General features: G+C 33.4%; 1 long non-coding RNA gene across 5 annotated transcripts in view; it reads left to right on the top strand.

Annotated features, from left to right (window-relative positions):
* The window catches only part of LOC105472976 (uncharacterized), a 64,307-nt gene extending 49,155 nt beyond the window's left edge, over positions 1-15,152 (top strand). Inside the window, exons 5-8 of one of the 5 annotated variants that reach the window (XR_011624337.1) lie at positions 680-1,464; positions 2,137-2,222; positions 2,316-2,553; positions 13,917-15,152. This is a non-coding gene — a long non-coding RNA (uncharacterized lncRNA). Of the gene's footprint in view, positions 1-679; positions 1,465-2,136; positions 2,223-2,293; positions 2,554-13,916 lie in introns of all 5 variants that reach the window. The other 4 variants (XR_011624338.1, XR_011624336.1, XR_011624340.1 and 1 more) reach the window with 4 other exon arrangements.
* Positions 15,153-19,457: the final 4,305 nt, after the last annotated feature.

Consider the following 19,457-nt stretch of genomic DNA (forward strand, 5'->3'; position numbering starts at 1 on the left):
AGTTAACTAGATTTTAGAAACATAAACTGGAAATATTTTATAGAATTTTTAATACCACTGTTATATGCAAGTTAAAAAATAAGTATTATTTTCTCTGTAGCATTGATATTATTGCACTATAAATATACTTGATCAATAATTTTAATTAAAATAGAGAATCACTAGCATCATTTTAAGACTAATTTAAATTATACTAATATAATCTTTTTTAAAAAAATGTTTAACCTTAAAAAATTTATTAAGTTTTTAGACACCTAGGTAAAATTAGAAAATATATTAATGTTCTTTAAAATCTAATACATAAAGTTTCAATTATGAATGTATTCATGAATTTAAAATTTGTAACACAGTGGCCTCCATACGAAGACCCAAGATATCCACTTACATTTTCATACATCCTGTAATTTGAAATGCTAACGTTTAAAAGGTTCACAAAACATTTGATTAAAGCAGAAAAGTGTAAATATTTTCATAGCAGTGTCTTAGGAAGGAAGTTAAGCGATAAAAATATTGCTGAAGCACTTTTACATTTGGTTCAAATATTTGTAGTAAATACATGACAGTTATAGATATTTCCTTAAAATTTCCTTGAGTAAATAGAAAAGGTATGAAATGAATTAAACATACTTTACAATGTTAACATTGAAAGATAACATTTTTTTCTTTCTGTTTTTTTGAGACGGAGTTTGGTTCTTTTTGCCCGGGCTGGAGAGCAATGGCACGATCTCGGCTCACTGCGACCTCCGCCTCCTGGATTCAAGCGATTCTCCTGCCTCAGCCTCCCGAGTAGCTGGGATTATAGGCATGCACCACCATGCTGGGCTAATTTTGTATTTTTAGTGGAGACGGACTTCTCCATGTGTGTCAAGCTAGTCTCAAGCTCCCGACCTCAGGTGATCCACCCTCCTCGGCCTCCCAAACTGCTGGGATTACAGGCTTGAGTCAACGCTCCCGGCTGAAAGATAATATATTTTCAAATTTGCGTTAAATTTGAGACAGCTAAGGTGCATCTTTGTTCTTGTGTTTTCAGCACTCTTGTCTGGATAACAGCCTTTCATTGTCGTGTCCTTTATGCAGTTTCAATGATTTAGATATTTTATTACTTTAATTACAAAATTAGCAAGCTTCCTCAAAAGCCCATGAAGAAAATGAACTACATCAACTAAAAATATTGCATAATATGTAGGAATTTTATAACAAAAAGAACATATAATTTATATGCCAGATTAATCTTTGCCACACTTATTACAGAGTTTAAAAAAAAAATCAAGAAGACTGTTACCTACCTGTAATTGCTGAGCTGAGACCAAATCATGATAGTTGACCTTTCCTAAGGCCAGTATTTACTCCATTCTTGGACATTCTGTGCCTGTGTTTGAAGAAAGTATAGCAGAATTGGTTCTCATCTATGGATATCCTTATAACCATCCATATATATTAAGAACATTGAGAATCATTACTCAGGTAATACCAAATGCTTGTATAAAACAATTTCCATTTAAAATAATCTACTCTAGAAATTTCTATCTCTAGTTACATTTTGTATTTTCTTCTTGTATTTCATAAGTGGTCTTGAATTTTTTCAAACTGATAGAACCAAAATAGACATGGACAAACATGTTTTAATAAGCTAAAAAAATGATATTAGCTATTTCTCAAGCATAACACTAAAAGGTGCAAAATCCATAACAAAATTTTAGGTCATTCTGCTCTTGATGCATAAGCACTATTTTACATATGTGCTGCATCTTATAGCCTGATAAATACACACCGAGGATTTAATTATCACAAAATTTAGAATTGCTGTTATATTCCCACATGTCTGTGTGTCGCTGCTCATTTTTCTTTTTCAGTTCATTTCTCTGTGTTGTTGAGATTAGGTCGTTTCTATTTTCTGTTTTCAAGCTAACTCATTCTTTACTCAATCCTTTCAATTCTGCTGTTGAGTCTGTTATGATTTTTCTTCAGGTTATTGGATATTTTAGTTCCAAATTTTTTTATTTGATTCCTTTTTATATATTCCTTTGTGCTGAGTCCACATTTTTCTGATTCTTCACAGCATTTCATTTACCGCAAGGATGCTGAGAATTGTTCATTAAAATATTTTCATGATGGCTATTTTAAAATTCTTTTTAGATGATTCTAACATCTGGGGCATCTCAGTGTGCATCTATTGACCATCTTCTCTCCTTCAATTTCAGATTTTCTAACCTCGAGCTATAGTAAGTAATTTGTAACAAAACTGAATTTGTTTTACATTATGTTATAACAAACTATCTTATTTGGTGAAAAGAGATGTGTCTCTTTACTCTCAGGTGAAGGTTTGAGTGCCCCCCTCAGCCTTCATTGACATGGATGAGGGAGAGGCTTTTCATCACTGGGTACAGATGAGTTCAGCCTCCTTACTAATTCTCCACGGATGCCAGATTGGTTAGAGAGAGAAAGATGCCTGTTTACTGCTACTACAGAGCCTGGTCAAAGTCTTGGTACTCCATTGAGCTTCCTCTGACACTACAAAGCAAGAACTGTTGCTTCATTACCGCCAGATGCTGTGTAAGTTCAGGTTTTCCATGCTGGCCCCCTGACCTGAGGAGAGAGGTTTCTTACTATCTGGTAGGGATAATCAAAGTTCTAGCTACAACAGTCATACACTCTGTTATACACTGGAAAATAAATGTCACAAAATCTAGGGATGGCAAGACAATTTACAAAATAGCTCATTTTATTTTAGTAAGATAACTTTGTTGACATGGAGAATATAGGGCATCTGAATATTCCTTTATATTTGAAATAAGCCTAAAATTTGAATATAAGCTATTAATAGAGGTTAACTACTTTTCATTTTCAACTATTTTATTGTAATAAGTTTTTTTTACATTCTCTATATTATTTATTGTATATGGAGTAACACAGATATTTAATGTTAGAAACCTTGTTAGAGTAATTTTAAAATATCCCCTTGGGTTACACAATTGAGGAAAACTGAACCCTCAAAACGAATAGACCAAGGTAACGCAGATCTTAATGACACTACAGATGTGTCATTAATATCTCTAGAGTGAAATTAAATTTCCCTCACAGTGAGTTTGGCAGAAACGCGTACTTGCAGGCCGGGCGCGGTGGCTCAAGCCTGTAATCCCAGCACTTTGGGAGGCCGAGACGGGCAGATCACGAGGTCAGGAGATTGAGACCATCCTGGCTAACACGGTGAAACCCCGTCTCTACTAAAAAATACAAAAAACTAGCTGGGCGAGGTGGCGGGCGCCTGTAGTCCCAGCTACTCGGGAGGCTGAGGCAGGAGAATGGTGTAAACTCGGGAGGCAGAGTTTGCAGTGAGCTGAGATCCGGCCACAGCAGTCCAGCCTGGGAGACAGAGCGAGACTATGTCTCAAAAAAAAAAAAAAAAAGGAAACGCATACTTGCAGTTATTATTCAAATCTGATTCTTCTCCATGTTGGGTGTGCTGTACTCACATAACAAATACTTATCTTTTTTTGTTTATTACCTGATTTGTGCATGTGTTATAATTATGAGAATAAAACTTGCAACACAAATTTTGAATCTGACATTGTTTAGTAGTTCCAGAAGTGACTTTCTTTCCAAGTGCTTCAGATTAGGTACAATGAAGGTGCAAAATTTAGTTTTGTCTCACTCATAAGTATGCAAGTGGCATTTGCCAGAATAGTGAGTATAAAACCCTGGATGACTGGTGCCATAAACGTAAAAAAGCAACCTTATTGTTTCATTAAAGTCCATAAAATTGATGAAAACATCCATTCAAATGGTACATATTATGTAATGTGATGTAGCTTAATACAGTCTAGATATTTTGTTTTAAATTCAAGAGATTCTTTTAGAAATATTTTTTGAATGTTTACATGTTATATCAGATCCTTCTTGTTTTATTATTTTGCACTGCTTTCTCTAGATACATTACTTTAAAATTTATTGCTTTTAAAAGAGCTAACTAAATCATTTGTAATATTTTCTCTACATTATCTTAAAGTCTAATTTGCTAAAAAAAAAAAAAAAACAAAAAAAACTTCAATCCAGTGATTTTCTTTTAGTTGTCCTTTTCAGAAAAAAATAAATAAATAAAAGTTATCGTAGTGTACTACCACTGTTTAAATCTTTTCTTACATTGATTTTCTTAACACCAAATGTTATTCAAATTTAATTTAAATTTAAATTACAGATGACGTATTTGTCCAGCTTTGGTATCAGAGAGATGCAGGCCCCATAAAATGTGTTTCAAAGTAGTCTCTCTACATCTATTTTTTTGGAAGAATTTACAATGAGTGGTACTAAATTTTCTTTGAATGTCTTCTAGAATTCAGCCTTGAAGCCATCTGGTCCTGGGCTTTTTTGTGGGGAGAGATTTGTGTTTACTGCCTCAATCTTTTTGTTTGTTATTGATGTGTTCAGGCATTCTATTTCTTTTTGATTCAGTCTTGGACAATTGTATTTTCCAGGAATTTATTATAGAAGGTGTGAATGTAAATTGATATAGCCACTCTAGAATACAGTGTGAAATTTTATCAAAAAAGTTAAAAGTAGAACTGCTGTATAACCCAGCAATTCCTCTATTGGATATATACCCAAAATAAGTATAATAAGCACCTTCTAGAGATATCTGTATTCTCAGGTCATTCTAGCATTATTCAGAAGGTATGGAAACAACCTGTGTCCATACACATATGTACGGATAGACTTTTATATGTATATGTGATCTCATATTATATATATTACAAAATGTGTAATAATATAATCCTTTATATATCTCATCTATGCCTAATATATACCATTATATTCTAACATTATTTATAACAGTAGATATATAATAATATATAATATATTGTATATACATATATAATAGAACATTATTCATTTCTAAAAGAGGAGATATTTCTACTTATGATAACATGGATGAGCCTAGAAGACATTATGCTAGGTAAAATGAGATAGATACAGAAATAAAAATTCCGCATGATCTCACTTATATGTGGAATCTGAAATATATAAAAAAGGCAAACGCATAATCTGAGAATGGATCAGTGTTTACCATGAGCAGAAAGGGGAAAGAAATAGAAGAAATAGGTCAAAGGGTAAAAATTATAATTATATAAGATAAGTCTAACAATATCATTTTTCAGTATGAGGACTATAGTTAATAATTTTATGTAGAAAAAAATTGCTATTAGAGTAAGTTTTAGATCCTTTTAACACACACATACACACATACACAAAATTAACAATGAAAGGTGATGGATAGATTAATTTATCTGACTATAGTAATCATTTTTCTATATATATGTATATCAAAACATCAAGTTTTACACCTTAAATATATATGATAAAAATAAAAAGCAAATAATAATAAGTATATGTAAACAGACATGAATCATCAGCATTTCAAAAGTCAAATTGCTTAGATAAAAGTAAATTATAGATTTCAAAACCCAGATAATTAGATATTTTTGTCCTCTGTGGGCCTTGATTCAATTCTATGACACATGATTTCCAAGAAAGTGCAACTGCCTTCTAAGTTTCTAATTAGAATAAAAATAATTTAACTTAGCCCTCAGTGAACAATGCATATGTTATTAATATTTATAAAAAGTACCAAGCCCAAATCTAAGTAATTATTTAGCAATCCACTAGTGTTATAAGGAAAAAAATTCCTTTTGACCTTCTTTCCCTTCTGGAAGAAGATGTGATTTTCATGGGCCTCTAATTATTTTCACAAATTTTCATATGTAAATCCAGTGCATAAGCAAACATTCCTAGGCATAGACTGAGAAAATATTTTATGATTAAAAATTATCTTTTAATATGATGAATTTTATTTATAGAATATCAAGGATTGGCTAGTTCTTCATTCTTGGAATATATCTATTTTGTGATGATTTTATAATAACTGAGAAATTTATACTTCAAGTCATCTCTAGCATTTTTGCAAATATATTTATAAGTGAGATCTTACACTTCCTCTACTTTAAATGAGATGTTAACACTGTCTTTTTATAGCTCTTAGACTTCATGAGAATCAGATGACATGGTATGAATCTTTATAGAAACATCTTTTCTTGCATTTTTCTTTTAAGTGTAAAAATTTTCCATGATATAGCAATCTCCTCCATGTCTTTGTAAGGTCGTTACATAGTATAGTAGCAGGTTGATTTGTATATGCACACACAGTATACTATAGTGCAGGTTGATTTGTATATGTGTGTGTGTTTCTGTTTGACAGTTTTTATATTTTTGATATTTACATTAAAGTCTGGTTTTCAATTTTTCTAGAGTCACTATATGTAACATATTATTTCTATAACCACTTACCATTCATTCATAGAGTATGATTTTTAGGGGAGTTTGTGATCCTTCTGTTGTTTATCCTCTCAATTATATATTGGCTATGATTCATTCATTCATTTTTCCTCCTGCATTAACATGGCATTTTTTTTAGCATCTTGGAATTTTATCTTTTTAATTTCATATGTTAAATTCTAATTTAGCTTGTTTTCTTATTTCTTGTGTCTCATTTTTGTATTTAAGGATTATTTTTGAATTAATCCTCTATACTTTAATTTTTACATGTAATTTTTAGAATTTATTTTTCTATTTCCAGTCTTTACAAATGAACCTACTACTATACTACATATTGACCTTACAAAGACATCCATTGGAGGAGATCATTATATCACAGAAAATTTTTGTACTTAAAAGAAAAATGTAACATCCTTTGTTAATTTGTATACCAGGAGAAAAAAATTATAACTAGCACTTGCTGATCTAGTTTTAAAACTAATTGAAAGGTGTATTGTTTTGTTTTCATGCTTCTATAAAGAAATACTGAAGACTGGGTAATTTATAAAGAAAAGAGGTTTAATTGACTCCCAGTTTCATATGGCTGGGAAGGTCTCAGGAAACTTAACAATCATTTGATAGTGATATAGACAATGAAGTCCAGGGTGAGGCAATCTCAGATGAAGATAAATAACTTGTTGGGAACTGAACTCAAGTTTATTCTTGCTTTGCTTTATCAGAAAGACTGATGGCATTTTGCCTCTGCCCTAGGAGTCTGTGTAAGTTTGAACTTGTGAGAGACGATTTAGGATATCCAGCAGAAGAAATTTCTAAGCAGCACAGCATTTGAGTGGAAGCAGAGCATAAAAATTTGGAAAATTTGCAGCCTGATAATGAAACAGAAAAGAAAAAACATTTTAGAGGATAAATTTGCATAAATAACTGGGAGCTGAATGTTAATCACCAAGACAATGGGAAAAGTGTCTCCAAGGCATGTCCGAGACCTTTAAGGCAACCCCTCCCATCACAGGCCTGAAGGCCTAGGAGGGAAAAATGATTTCTTGGGATGGACTCAGGGTCCCCCACTGCTCTGTGCAGCCTCAGGTCATAGTGTCCTGTGTCCATGCTGTTTCGTCTACAGCCATGGCTAAAAGGGGCCAAGTTACACCTCAGGCCATTACTTCAGAGAGTGCAAACCCAAGCCTTAGTGAGTTCTATGTGTTTTCGAGCCTGTGGACACGCAGAAGTCAAGAATTGAGTTTTAGGAACCTCTACCTAGATTTTAGAGGATGTATGGAAACACTTAGATACCCAGGCAAAAGTTTGTTGCAGGGATGGAGCCCTCATAGGCATTCCCCACTGAGGAATTGCAAAGTGGAGCCCAGAACGGTAGATCCACTGACAGCTTGCAATGTGGGCCTGGAAGAGCCATAGACACTCAACACTAGTCCATGAAAGCAAATGGATTGGTTGCCGTATCCTGCAAAGTCACAGGGTCAGAGCTACCCATTGTTGTGGGGATCCACCCTTTGCATCAGTGTGTCCTGAATGTGAGACATGGAGTCAAAGGAGATCATTTGTGAAATTTAAGGTTTAATGACACTGTATTGTGGTAACTAAAATGCTGATAGTGATATGGACAACGGAGTCCAGGCTGTGGTGATCTCAGATGGCATTGAAGAACTTTTTGGGAACTGAAATAAAGGTGACTCTTACTATTAGCAATGAGACTGGCAGCACTTTGCCCCCTGTCCTAGAGATCTGTAGAACTTTGAACTTGAGAGAAAAGATTTAGAGTATATGGTGGAAGAAATTTCTAAGCATCAAAGCTTTCAAGAGGTGACTTGGGTGCTCTTAAAAGCATTCAATTTTATGCAGTCACAAAGAGACGCTTTGGAATTTAAACTTACGTTAAAAAGGACAGCAGAGCATAAAAGCTTAGAAAATGTGAAACCTGATGATGCAATGGAAGAGGAAAAAAATTCTGAGGAGAAATTCTAATTGTCTGTAGAAATTTGTAAAAGTAACGAGGAGCCAAATGTTAATTGCTAAGACAATGGGGAAATGTCTCCAGGGCCTGTCAGAGGTCTTCAGGGCAGACCCTCCTATCACAGGCCTAGAACTAAGAGGTAAAACCCGGGCCCAGGGCCTTGGTGCTTTGTGCAGTCATGGGACTTGCTGCACTATGTCACAGGCGTGGCTAAAATGTCCCCATGTACAGCATAGACTGCTGCCTCAGAGGTTGCAAGCCTAAAGCCTTGGCAGCTTACACACAGTGTTGGGCCTGCAGGTGCCCAGAAATCAAGAATTGAGGTTTGGAAACCTCCACCTAGACTTCAGAGGAGGTATAAAAATGCCTGGATGTCTAGGAAGAAGTTTGTTACAGGGGTGGTGCTGTCATGAAGAACCTCTGCTAGGGAAGTGTGGAAAGGAAATGTGGGCTCAGAGCCCCCACTGTATCACTGCCTAGTAGAGCTGTGAGAACAGGACCACTGTTCTCCAGACCCCTGCCAATAGTAGATCCACTGAAAAAGCTTGCACTGGGTGCCTGGAAAAGCTGCAGGCCCATCAATGCAGCCAGGAGGGGGGATGTACCCTGCAAAGCCACAGGGGTGGATATGCCCAAGACCATGAATGCCCATCTCTTGCATCACATGCCCTGGATGTGAGACATGAAGTCAAAGGAGATCATTTTGGAGCTTTAAGATTTGACTGCCTCGCTGAATTTTGGACTTGAATTGCCCCTTCATTTTGGCCAATTTCTCCCCCTTGGAATGGGTGTATTTACCCAATGTCTATACCTCCATTGTATCTAGGAAGTAACTAACTTGTTTATGGTTTTATAGGATCCTAGGTGGAAGAGACTTGCCTTGTCTCAAATGAGACTTCGGATTTGGACTTTTGGGTTAATGCCTGCATGGAAGGAATGTGTTTCATGTGAGAAGAACATAAATTGCGGTACAGGGGTGGCAGGCTATAGTCTGAATGTTTGTGTGTTAGTGTTTCCCTAAAATTACTTTATTGAAACCCTAACTCCTATGCAAATGGTAGGAGGTGGGGTCTTTGGGAGGCAGTTAAGTCATGGGGATGCAGCCCTCATAAATGGGACCAAGAAAGACCCTCTGGCTCTTCTACCATGTGAAGTAACAGTAAGAAAGGTGTCTATAAACCAATAAACTGGGCGGCGCCTATTAGACACCAAATCTGATGCCTTCAGCTTAGACTTCCCAGCCTTTACAACTGGGAGAAATAACTATGTTATTTATAAGCTACTACATTTGAGGTATTTTGTTATAGAAGCCAATATGAATGATTACAAAAAAGTTACTTGTTTCTAATTTACCACAAAAAGTGGTTATTATTTTACATGTAAATATTTAATTTCAAAGACCTATATGTGTGATTAAATCATGTTTCTGTTGTGTTTCTTGCTTCACATTCTTTTCTTCTATTGCTTTTAAAATCTTTTAAAATTCCAATTAAGATTCATACAGTAAAAAATTACAGTTTATATGCTTAAAAATGTTTAGATTTAATTCTCATTCTTGAATGAAAGTTTTAATTTACATAAAAACCTGAGTGGATATATACCTATCAAAATACTTTGAATATATTAATTCAGGTCCTTTGACTCTTACTTTTACTTATAAAAAAATGTGTTATCACCTTAATATTGGGTTTTTTGGATAATTTTCACCTTCTACCTGGTAATTGTTAGAATTTAAATTTTGTCATTCAGGTTCTGCAGTTTGGACACAATGTTTCTCTTATACTTATGTATTTATTATATTTATGCTTGCCATGTTTTTCTTCTATTGACACATCATTTTTAACCAAAAATAATCACAGACTTTGCTTTTATGTGTTCATCTTTTTGAATGTCTATAATTTATTTAAAGACTTAATCATATATATCTTGTTTTTACTTTATATGAAGTAGCTTTTAAATAATTACAAAGAATTACTTGATGAATACACCTTTGTAACAATGTGCATGACACTTGCATTTAAACTACCATAACTAGCACACATTTACATACTTACTTACATACACACATAGAAAATATCCATACCCTGGAAGTTTCTTTTGTTCTCATAGAAAGCCCAAAAGAATATGGATTGATTGGATTGATAATCAAATATACTAAGGTTACAAGATGTAGTTCAATATACAAGTCAATTTTGTATCCTATAAAAAGTACACATTTGAGGTTATATGAAATTCATAAAAAACCTAAGATAATATAAAGTGAAAAAAAATCCCATAAAAATTATATCAAAACCCATGAAATACCTAGAAATAAAAGGAAATTCCATTTAGTCACTTTTGTAGAGTCTCCAAAGTTCTCTTTCCCCAACATATAAATGGTATAGTTTAAATGTCTATCTCATAATGCCTTTATCTGCATTTCCTGATAGACCTTTTCTATTTTCCCCTCCTCTGGGTTTGATTTCTAGGTTTGGTATTTTAGCATATAATTTTTTTATCTATTTGTTTTCTTTTTGTTTTCGTGTTTTAGAACTCAGAGAAACTCTAGAGGATAAAATCTTCTTATTGAGAAGGTTAAGGTTATTGCTGTTGTCCTTCCCCTCACAACAAATTCAGTGTTAGCAATTCAGTATCATCGAGGATTAGAGTTCATTTCGGAGATCTGTAAGGTTGCTTTTATTTTTCCCTCAGCCACAGGACATGACCCTTTGGGATTACTGGCTGAATTTCTGAGTGGTTTGCCAGTGCCAGTGCTACTGTGTTCAGATTAAAATCAACTTTGTTCTTATTTGCATCCTACATTGCTGATACTCCTTAATTATTTAGCTTCCCAGAGATTACAGCCTTCTGAGCGTCTTACTTTGTCTTGACTTCTGTATGCAAAGTTTTGGATTTTGCAAAGGTTTTGTAGAATTGTATACAAATATATCTGCTCACTTCTGTGAGGTTCATTTCATGTCAATTTTGCCTCACAGTCACTTTGGAGGACCCTGAACTCCAACTCCGTTTGCACACTAGAGGCCCTGTTGCTTTCTGCTGTGATTCAACAGCCCTGTTCCCTAACTGTCCTCAGGGTGCTCAGTTCTCTTCTCTTGGAGATTGAGTACCTCAAGTCTCATCAGCTTTTTAAAGCCTTTACACCCACACACACACACAAACACACACATCCTTGCACCTTTTATATCAGCTTTCAATGGGTGTGCTAGTATAATTCAGAACACTCTATCCTAGACAGTGTCAACATTCCCTCTATTCACATTTAAAACATAAATATATTTAACTTTTTCAGAATGCTCTTTTTTTATAGTTATTGCACTTTAAATGGTCCTTCTTATTTCTTTGTTGACATTTTCTCATACCATTGTATTTTTTATAAAGTTTTTAAAAGCCAATATTCTCCAGAATTTGTGTCTTGTGAAAGTAAGTACATCTCTTCTAGTGTTTGCCGGTTATAAAGGCTCCACTTTTTAAGTAGTTATGATTTTTTTTTTTTTTTTTGAGACAGCCTTGCTCTGTTGCCCATGCAGGAGTACAGCGGCATGATCTCGGCTCACTGCAACCTCCAACTCCTGGGTTCAAGCGATTCTCCTGCCTCAGCCTCTGGAGTAGCTGAGACTACAGGCACACACCACCACGCCAAGTTATTGTTTTTGTATTTTTATTAGAGACAGGGTTTCACCATGTTGGCCAGGGTGGTCTCGAACTCCTGACCTCAGGTGATCCGCCCTCCTGGGCCTCCGAAGCTGCTGAGATTAGAGGGGTAAAGGACTGTGCCTGGCCGATTTACTTTTTATATGAGCGTATTTGCTGTGTGCTTCCCAAACATCCATAGTTTGCATTTGAATCTAACACCCATGCTGGTAAGGAATACAGTTTTCCAGTCCTTTTTGCCCAGTGAAATTTTGGCCAGATTAGGAAAAATATCCTTATCTGCCTCTGACATCCAGATTATTTGGTATCAATGCCTATTTATCAACCTTATTTTGAGTTCCCTTTTTGCTTTAAGACATCAGAAAATTTTATTCTTGATTAGGGATTCAATAACATATGGACCAATAAGTTTTTATATATTATTTGACAAAATGATTATTATTGTAAAGCAGTATTAAGTTTGATCACTATTTCTGCTGCATAAACTAGATTAAATAGAAGTCCTGATAAGATATCTGATCAAAATTCTTACACCCAAGTATGTTTCTTTATAGTTATTCTACAAAATTATAATAGTTCACTATTCTTAGTTATCATTCTAAATGTATGTATTAACAAATAACAAATTACTTCTGTAATAACACTAGTGCTTAGTCATTAAACCAAAGACAATATTCTTTATTATTATATTTTTCTTTAAAGGTAAGCAGAATTGATAAACATGTCTTGATTAACATAAGTGATATTTTGCTCTTGGGATCTATTGAGATTCTTCATTGAATTCCTTGAGCAACAGTTATTCATTATTTCTTATTTAATAAATATTTATTGCTTCTTGGCCTTTTGATTATTATACACTAGATATAAAAAATATGGTTCTATGTATGAAGGTTATGATAATAAAGTAAGAAAAACAGAAAGTAATAAGAAAACAACTATGTAAGTATACAGTGTAAGAGAACATTATAATGAGACTTTTTCACTTTTGGCCAAAGAATGTGTATTTCATAGCTAAAGATAAGGGTAAGAACATCTAGTCAGATCATGCTTAGAGATGATATGAACACACAAGATAATACAGTATGTAAATTACAATTATCTTTTGAGATTGCTATGTGTTCGAACTCAGGGTCAATGGCTGCCTTTTATAATAGAGTAAAATATGTCAAAGTAAAAAAGTTATTTTCAATAGGAAATAACTAACACAGAGACAAAGATAATGGGGGATATGACTGATAATTTTGCATCTCTGAATAAAATGAGTTCATGGACATTTCCACTCATTGTCTTTTGTTGATACCTGTTGGAATGCTTGGAATGTTTTAACCTAAAATAACCAAAAGAAGGACTTGACATGACCTTTTGAGATTAATCTAAAGTATGAGGCACCAAAGACTTGTGTTAATTCTTCTTCCAAATGTACAGAAGTTCTTTCTTTCACAAATTAATAGTAGTAAATAAGAAGATAATATTCTAAAAACATATTAAAATATAGAGGCTATAATCTTACTGTTTCTTATATGGCTAGTATTATTTTCTTGGTAAAGTTAAAGGCAAAATAGATTCTAATTATAAATTATTTTGCAAATTTAGCAGAATTGGAATGCTTATTTTGGTAAAGTATTAAAATAGTTATTTTCAAACACAGATGTCCAATTTGCTTCAAAGAAATTTTGAAATACAAATGTCACACATAAATTCTACACAATTCAAATAATGGAAGTCTCAAAAATAAGGTCAGAAAAGGCAAACACCCACATACACACAAACACGCGCACACACACATGCACATTTTAAACTTTTGTTCCGTTTTCTCTTAGATAATGTACTTAATTATTATTTGATCTACCAATTTTCAACAAATTATTTTCATGTTCTCATTAAAAAAAGTGTATCTTTTTTTCTGTTTGTATGATAAAATACCATAAACTGAGTAATTTATTAAAAAAAAAAAATTTATGTTTTACAGTTCTGGAGACTGGAAAATCCAAAACCACAGCACCAGCATCTGGTGAAGATCATTTCATGGCAAGAGAGCAAACACATGCATGCCAGCTCAAATCTCTTTCTCTTTTAATAATGTTGCTTGTCCCATCACAGAGGCCCCAGCTTTATGACCTCATCTAATGCTAATTACATTCCAAAGTCTCCACTTCCAATCAACATATGAGTTTGGAAATTAGGTTTCCAATACATGAAATTGGGGAATTATATTTAAACCACAAACAGCCAGTTTAAAAGATTTTGCATTGAATAACAAAAAGTGAACCAACAAATGTATTATTTTTATTTTTTAATTGGGTAGAATAACGGATACAGTCTTTTAAAAATAGTTTTTGATTTAGGTAAATACTTCATTTTGTAAGCTTTATTCCACATTCTTTATGCCAAATCTCTCATTATCCAACTGCTTTCTATAAGTATGGTGTATTCGTTGCCAAAACAGAATACCAGTATAAGACAAAATATTATTTGTGTGTAATTGACAGTGTATTTTGAAGATACTATGAACAGAAAAATCAAATGTGCTATAGTATTCAAGATAATGCAATTTGCTCCAAACAGTCACTCAACTTTTAAAACATGTAGCTTCTGAGATTGTTGTTGGAATATGCATAATTGAGATGGGAATGTGTGGAATGGCACATCAACATCTAAGCCATTCAGCCCAGAAATGGCCCATCTTATTTCCACTGACATTCCATCGAAAAGAATAGTTAGATTGAGTCACCTAACTGAAAGGTAAGGGGAGAGAGTTGGGAAATGATTCCTGCCCCTGGTTATAATTTCCTGCTTTTCATATTGACCAGCTATAATTTCTGGTAAAGTTAAAGCTAAATCAGAGTCCAAGGTAGCAGTGGGTGGGGCATGCTGGTATGGGAGTTCTGCACATTGGAAACGGAGCAGAAAATTGCAATAAGAATTTGTAATAATTCAGCTGGCTGTAATATTTAGGGAAAATACAGTCAATATTTCCATATAAATTTGTTAAATATTACGTTCAGAAATATTGAGATTGTTTAAATGAATTAGAATTATATTGAGAATATTTGATGATATGAATATATAATAATTTAATGAAGACTTTTTGAATCCACATAATGAAAGACTGTAACTTAAAATCTTTTACAGAGTTAATAAAAGCTCTGTTTCTTATTTGCATGGATTAAAGAATAAATTAAGGTACCCAAATTAAGCTGTAATAAATTTCATTTACAAAACCTAATAAAAACTAAAACGTTGAAATCAACAACTGAATATTTAAATAAATGACAAACATGTTCATATTTTAAGGTATATATAATTATCAAGTACCCTTGTTTCTGGATTCTTTAGTGGAATAATTGACAAAGCATAGATACGTGATAAATTATTGATTTTCATCATTTTTTAGTAACACAATACTTCAAAGAAGCTCACAAATCTTTTATGTATATGAACTGAATTTTTTTAATATTTACATTGGGAAAAAATTGTTTGGAGTCTTAAATGTTAACATCCACTCTCAGGTAATAGGTAATCTAGTTTAATAAAGATACTGTTAAGTTGTTTTTTTAAAAGAAAATTCTGTGAAGATTGCCTCAAATGAGAATATTAATCAATGTCTTTATATGATAATAACTGTGAATTATCATTTTTGCTATATCCTAGGTTTATATGCACAAGTACATGTTTTGTGTATGTATGTAGTATATGGACATGTGGATGTATGTGTATGTGTGTGTGTGTTGTGTGTAGTCACCTCCTTTATAAACAAAAGGCCTACTTTGTTTAACTTAATTATAATTCAGTTCATGGAGCATGAGTCTAGAGTCTGAGCTTTTGAAGGTATGAGAAATGTTTCCAAAAACCACATTCCAAGAAATATTCAAACCCTAAACCCAATTGTTCAGGACAGGGATAGAAGGGATTATAGATAAATTATTTTTACTGCAGAAATTTGGAAATACTCTGGATCAGGAAGGCAGCATGTCATGTGGAAAGATATGTCCAGTCTATTATAAATGAAGGGATCTGATGCAATTTCTCTCCTTGAAATTAAGTAGTCCTATCAATTGGTTAAATAATTTAGTCAGTTGTGAAATCTGGAGGTTGTGTTTCCATTACCTACAATTCATAAACGAATTAAATAAATTGTTTTGAGAACCTTACATAAGTACAGAAATTTGAGAATTCTATGTATTTTTAAATATTTTTGTATATATTCATGAGGTACATGAGATATTTTGATACAGGCATACAGTGAAAGAAAATATTTTAATGAGACTCTCTCATTTTCAGGGTAATTGGGACATCTGTCACTTCAAGCATTATCCTTTCTTTGTGTTATAAACAATCTGGTTATACTCTTTCAGTTATTTTAAAATGCACAATAAATTATTGTTGACTGTAGTCACCCTATTGTGCTATCAAATACTAGATCTTATTCATTACATGTGTGAGAGATAAAACCCCTCATTATATTTTCTTTATGAGCATTTTCAACATGTATGTGATTTTTTTAAAAGTTACACAAAGTGACTTTAGTTTTTATTAATTATATGATATACACAACCATGTGAAGAAAATATTTTTTAAAATCTCAAGGCAACGCATTTCATTGATAACATGTTTGTTACTTTATATTAACAAATTTTCAGTCTCCTTCCTTCCTTCCTTCCTTCTTTCCTTCCCTCTTGCTTTCTTCGTTTATTTTCTTCTTCTTTTTTTTTTTTTAACTAAAACAAACATCTTCATTCATAAAACTTTGGAAGTCACTAGGAAAGAAACCACAAAATGTTACTTTATGTAATTTAGTAGAAAAAAAATTCTAGTCAGGCTCATTGGCTTATGTTTGTAATCCCGTCACTTTGGGAGACCAAGGCAGAATGAGTGTTTGAGCCCGAGTTCAAGACCAGCCTGGGCATCAAAGGAAGACCCCCCCCATCGCTACAAAAAATTGAAAAACATAGTAGCTAGAAGTGATAGCAAACACTTGTAGTCCCAGCAACTCAGGAGAGAAGATTATTTAAGTCCAGGAGGTGGAGGCTGCAGTAAGCTGTGATTTTGCCACTGCACTCCAACGTGGGTGACAGTGTGAGATCCTGTAACAAAAAAAAAAAAAAAAAGAGAGAGAGAGAGAAATAAAAATTCTAGATTCTCTAGCAACTTCTGAAGAACAAGAGAATAATACAGAGTCAATCAACAATGCTGTATGTCCAACAATGCTATAGGTTCAACAATGCTAAAGAGCTGTGCTGTCCTATAGACAGTGTCTATGATCCACATGAGATTTTTTAAAACTTAAATTGCTTAAAATTAGATGGAATTAAATGTTTACTTTTCCCATCACACTAGCCATATTCCAAGTTCTCATCAGGCACATATGGTAGATGACAGTGCAGATATAAAACATGTTCACCATCATAGCACTTTCTAGTGAATAGAGCACTAATAGGCCTGCAAATCAATATAATTTTTTATGAAAGTAAGAGTTCCTAAAGTTTCTGAAATATCATAAAAACCTGTAATCTGAAGTAAAATAAATCGAACTAGAAAAGGCAAGAGTTTAATGATTAGGTATTGGTTTATAAAATTATCTGTACAATATTTACAAATTTAGTCCACATATACTTTCCATGGGGAGTTTTACTGATTAAAATTGCATTTGCATTTTTATGTGGGAAGGTTTTACGTAAAATCATTCACTGAGACTCCCTTTATTTTAATCAAATTTCGAGTTAGTTTGCTCTTGGTACAGCAGATGGCAGACCTTGACTTGCAGAGATTATGATAGTCCATCTCAGTGTTAGCAGTTACTCTTGAAACCTTGATTGGCAACTATGACTTTAGGCTAGTAAAATTAATTTTACTTCTAATGAGTTGTAATTATTAAGTATCAATTTAGAATGTCACTGTCCTATTAAGGTTGGATACTGATTCAGAATATGCAGCAATTTAGAATGTTGACTGTGGCACTACGGTTTGCAATTGAGCATCATCACAATGTAAAATTGTTATTTGACAGCCCTTAAAATTAAAAATCAGAGAATTTATATTATACACAAAATTTGTGCCATTTTTATTTTGAAAGGTCATTTACCAATTAGTTATTTAATTTGTTGGCATATAGATATTCAAAACTCAGATCTTACAGTGCTCCATAGATGTTTATAGAAGCAGAACATAGTGGAATGCATCTTTATTTGTTCGTTTATTTGTATTTTAGAAAAAACTATTAAAAGAAGAGTAGGTTGAAATCATTACAAATAATTTTATAACACTGATGGAATTATTTTTACAATGCAAGGCGGTTACCTCTATCTTAGGAAGGCCTTTAAATACAGTCTTAGAAATGCTCAACTGGATGTGGCTTAAATGTAGAGACTTAACATGTTACTTGAAATAATACTAAACATGCTGAAAAATCTATTGTATTAAATAATTCACCATTACTGTCCAATCAAGTGAAAGGATAGAGAATTTCAGAAACCCTTGCTTTTTGACTTATTAACATAGAGTTATCTTCATGTCATGATTTCCGTTTTTATTTAAATCATGCTGAAAAACTCACTGTTTTACCAGGAGAGCAAATTGCTACAGAATTCAATCTGGGAGTATGTGAAGCAATTAAACACTAAAACAGACAAGCAGTAGGGGACTCTCGGCTCAAGAGAATATATTAGGAATGATGTTAACACAGTTAAGTTAAAGAAAAATGTTAATGGATAGGCTCACATGGTAAGTTTGTGGAAGACCACAAAAACTCAGAATGAGTATCTGCTAGAATTATAGTTAACAATCTAATTAGATCTCAAATAGAATATTATGAACATGTGCTTTATTTAAGTAGAATCTTTGCTAATCTTGATTATATAATGTCTCCGTGGCTAGACAAAATCAATGATGCATGAATTATTTAATAGATGCATAATGAAAGTTTTACATTTCCCATTTAATTTAAAATATTCAAATTATATATATGAGACTATGCATTAAAACAGATTATATATGCATATATATGTGTGTATGTGCACGTGTGTGGATGCATATGGATTTTTTTTTCTTACAGCCTTTTTCTTTAATCCAGTGAATATGTATTGAGTGTTTACTATATAGCTGTATTTATCTTTAGGAAAACTAAAGGCAGAGTCTCTGTTATATGTCATTGATGAGAATACAGTCATTTATGTACAATGACTGTGAAGAAAATGTTATCATCTAGATATGAAGATTATTTTCCCAAAACACTGATGGAACTACTGATAATTGTTTTGTAATTATTATCTTTTTTTTTTTTGGATGGAGTCTAGCTCTGTAGGGGTGCAATCTCAGCTCACTGGAACCTCCACCTCCCAGGTTCCAGCGATTCTCCTGCCTCAGCCCCCCATGTAACTGTGACTACAGGTGTGCGCCACCACGCCCAGCTAATTTTTGTATTTTTTGTACAGATCGGGTTTCACCATGTTGGCTAGGATGGTTGCAATCTCTTGATCTCATGACCCTCACACCTCCGCCCCCCAGAGTGCTG

Source organism: Macaca nemestrina, chromosome 6 (genome assembly GCF_043159975.1).
Source record: "Macaca nemestrina isolate mMacNem1 chromosome 6, mMacNem.hap1, whole genome shotgun sequence".
Taxonomy (NCBI): domain Eukaryota; kingdom Metazoa; phylum Chordata; class Mammalia; order Primates; family Cercopithecidae; genus Macaca; species Macaca nemestrina.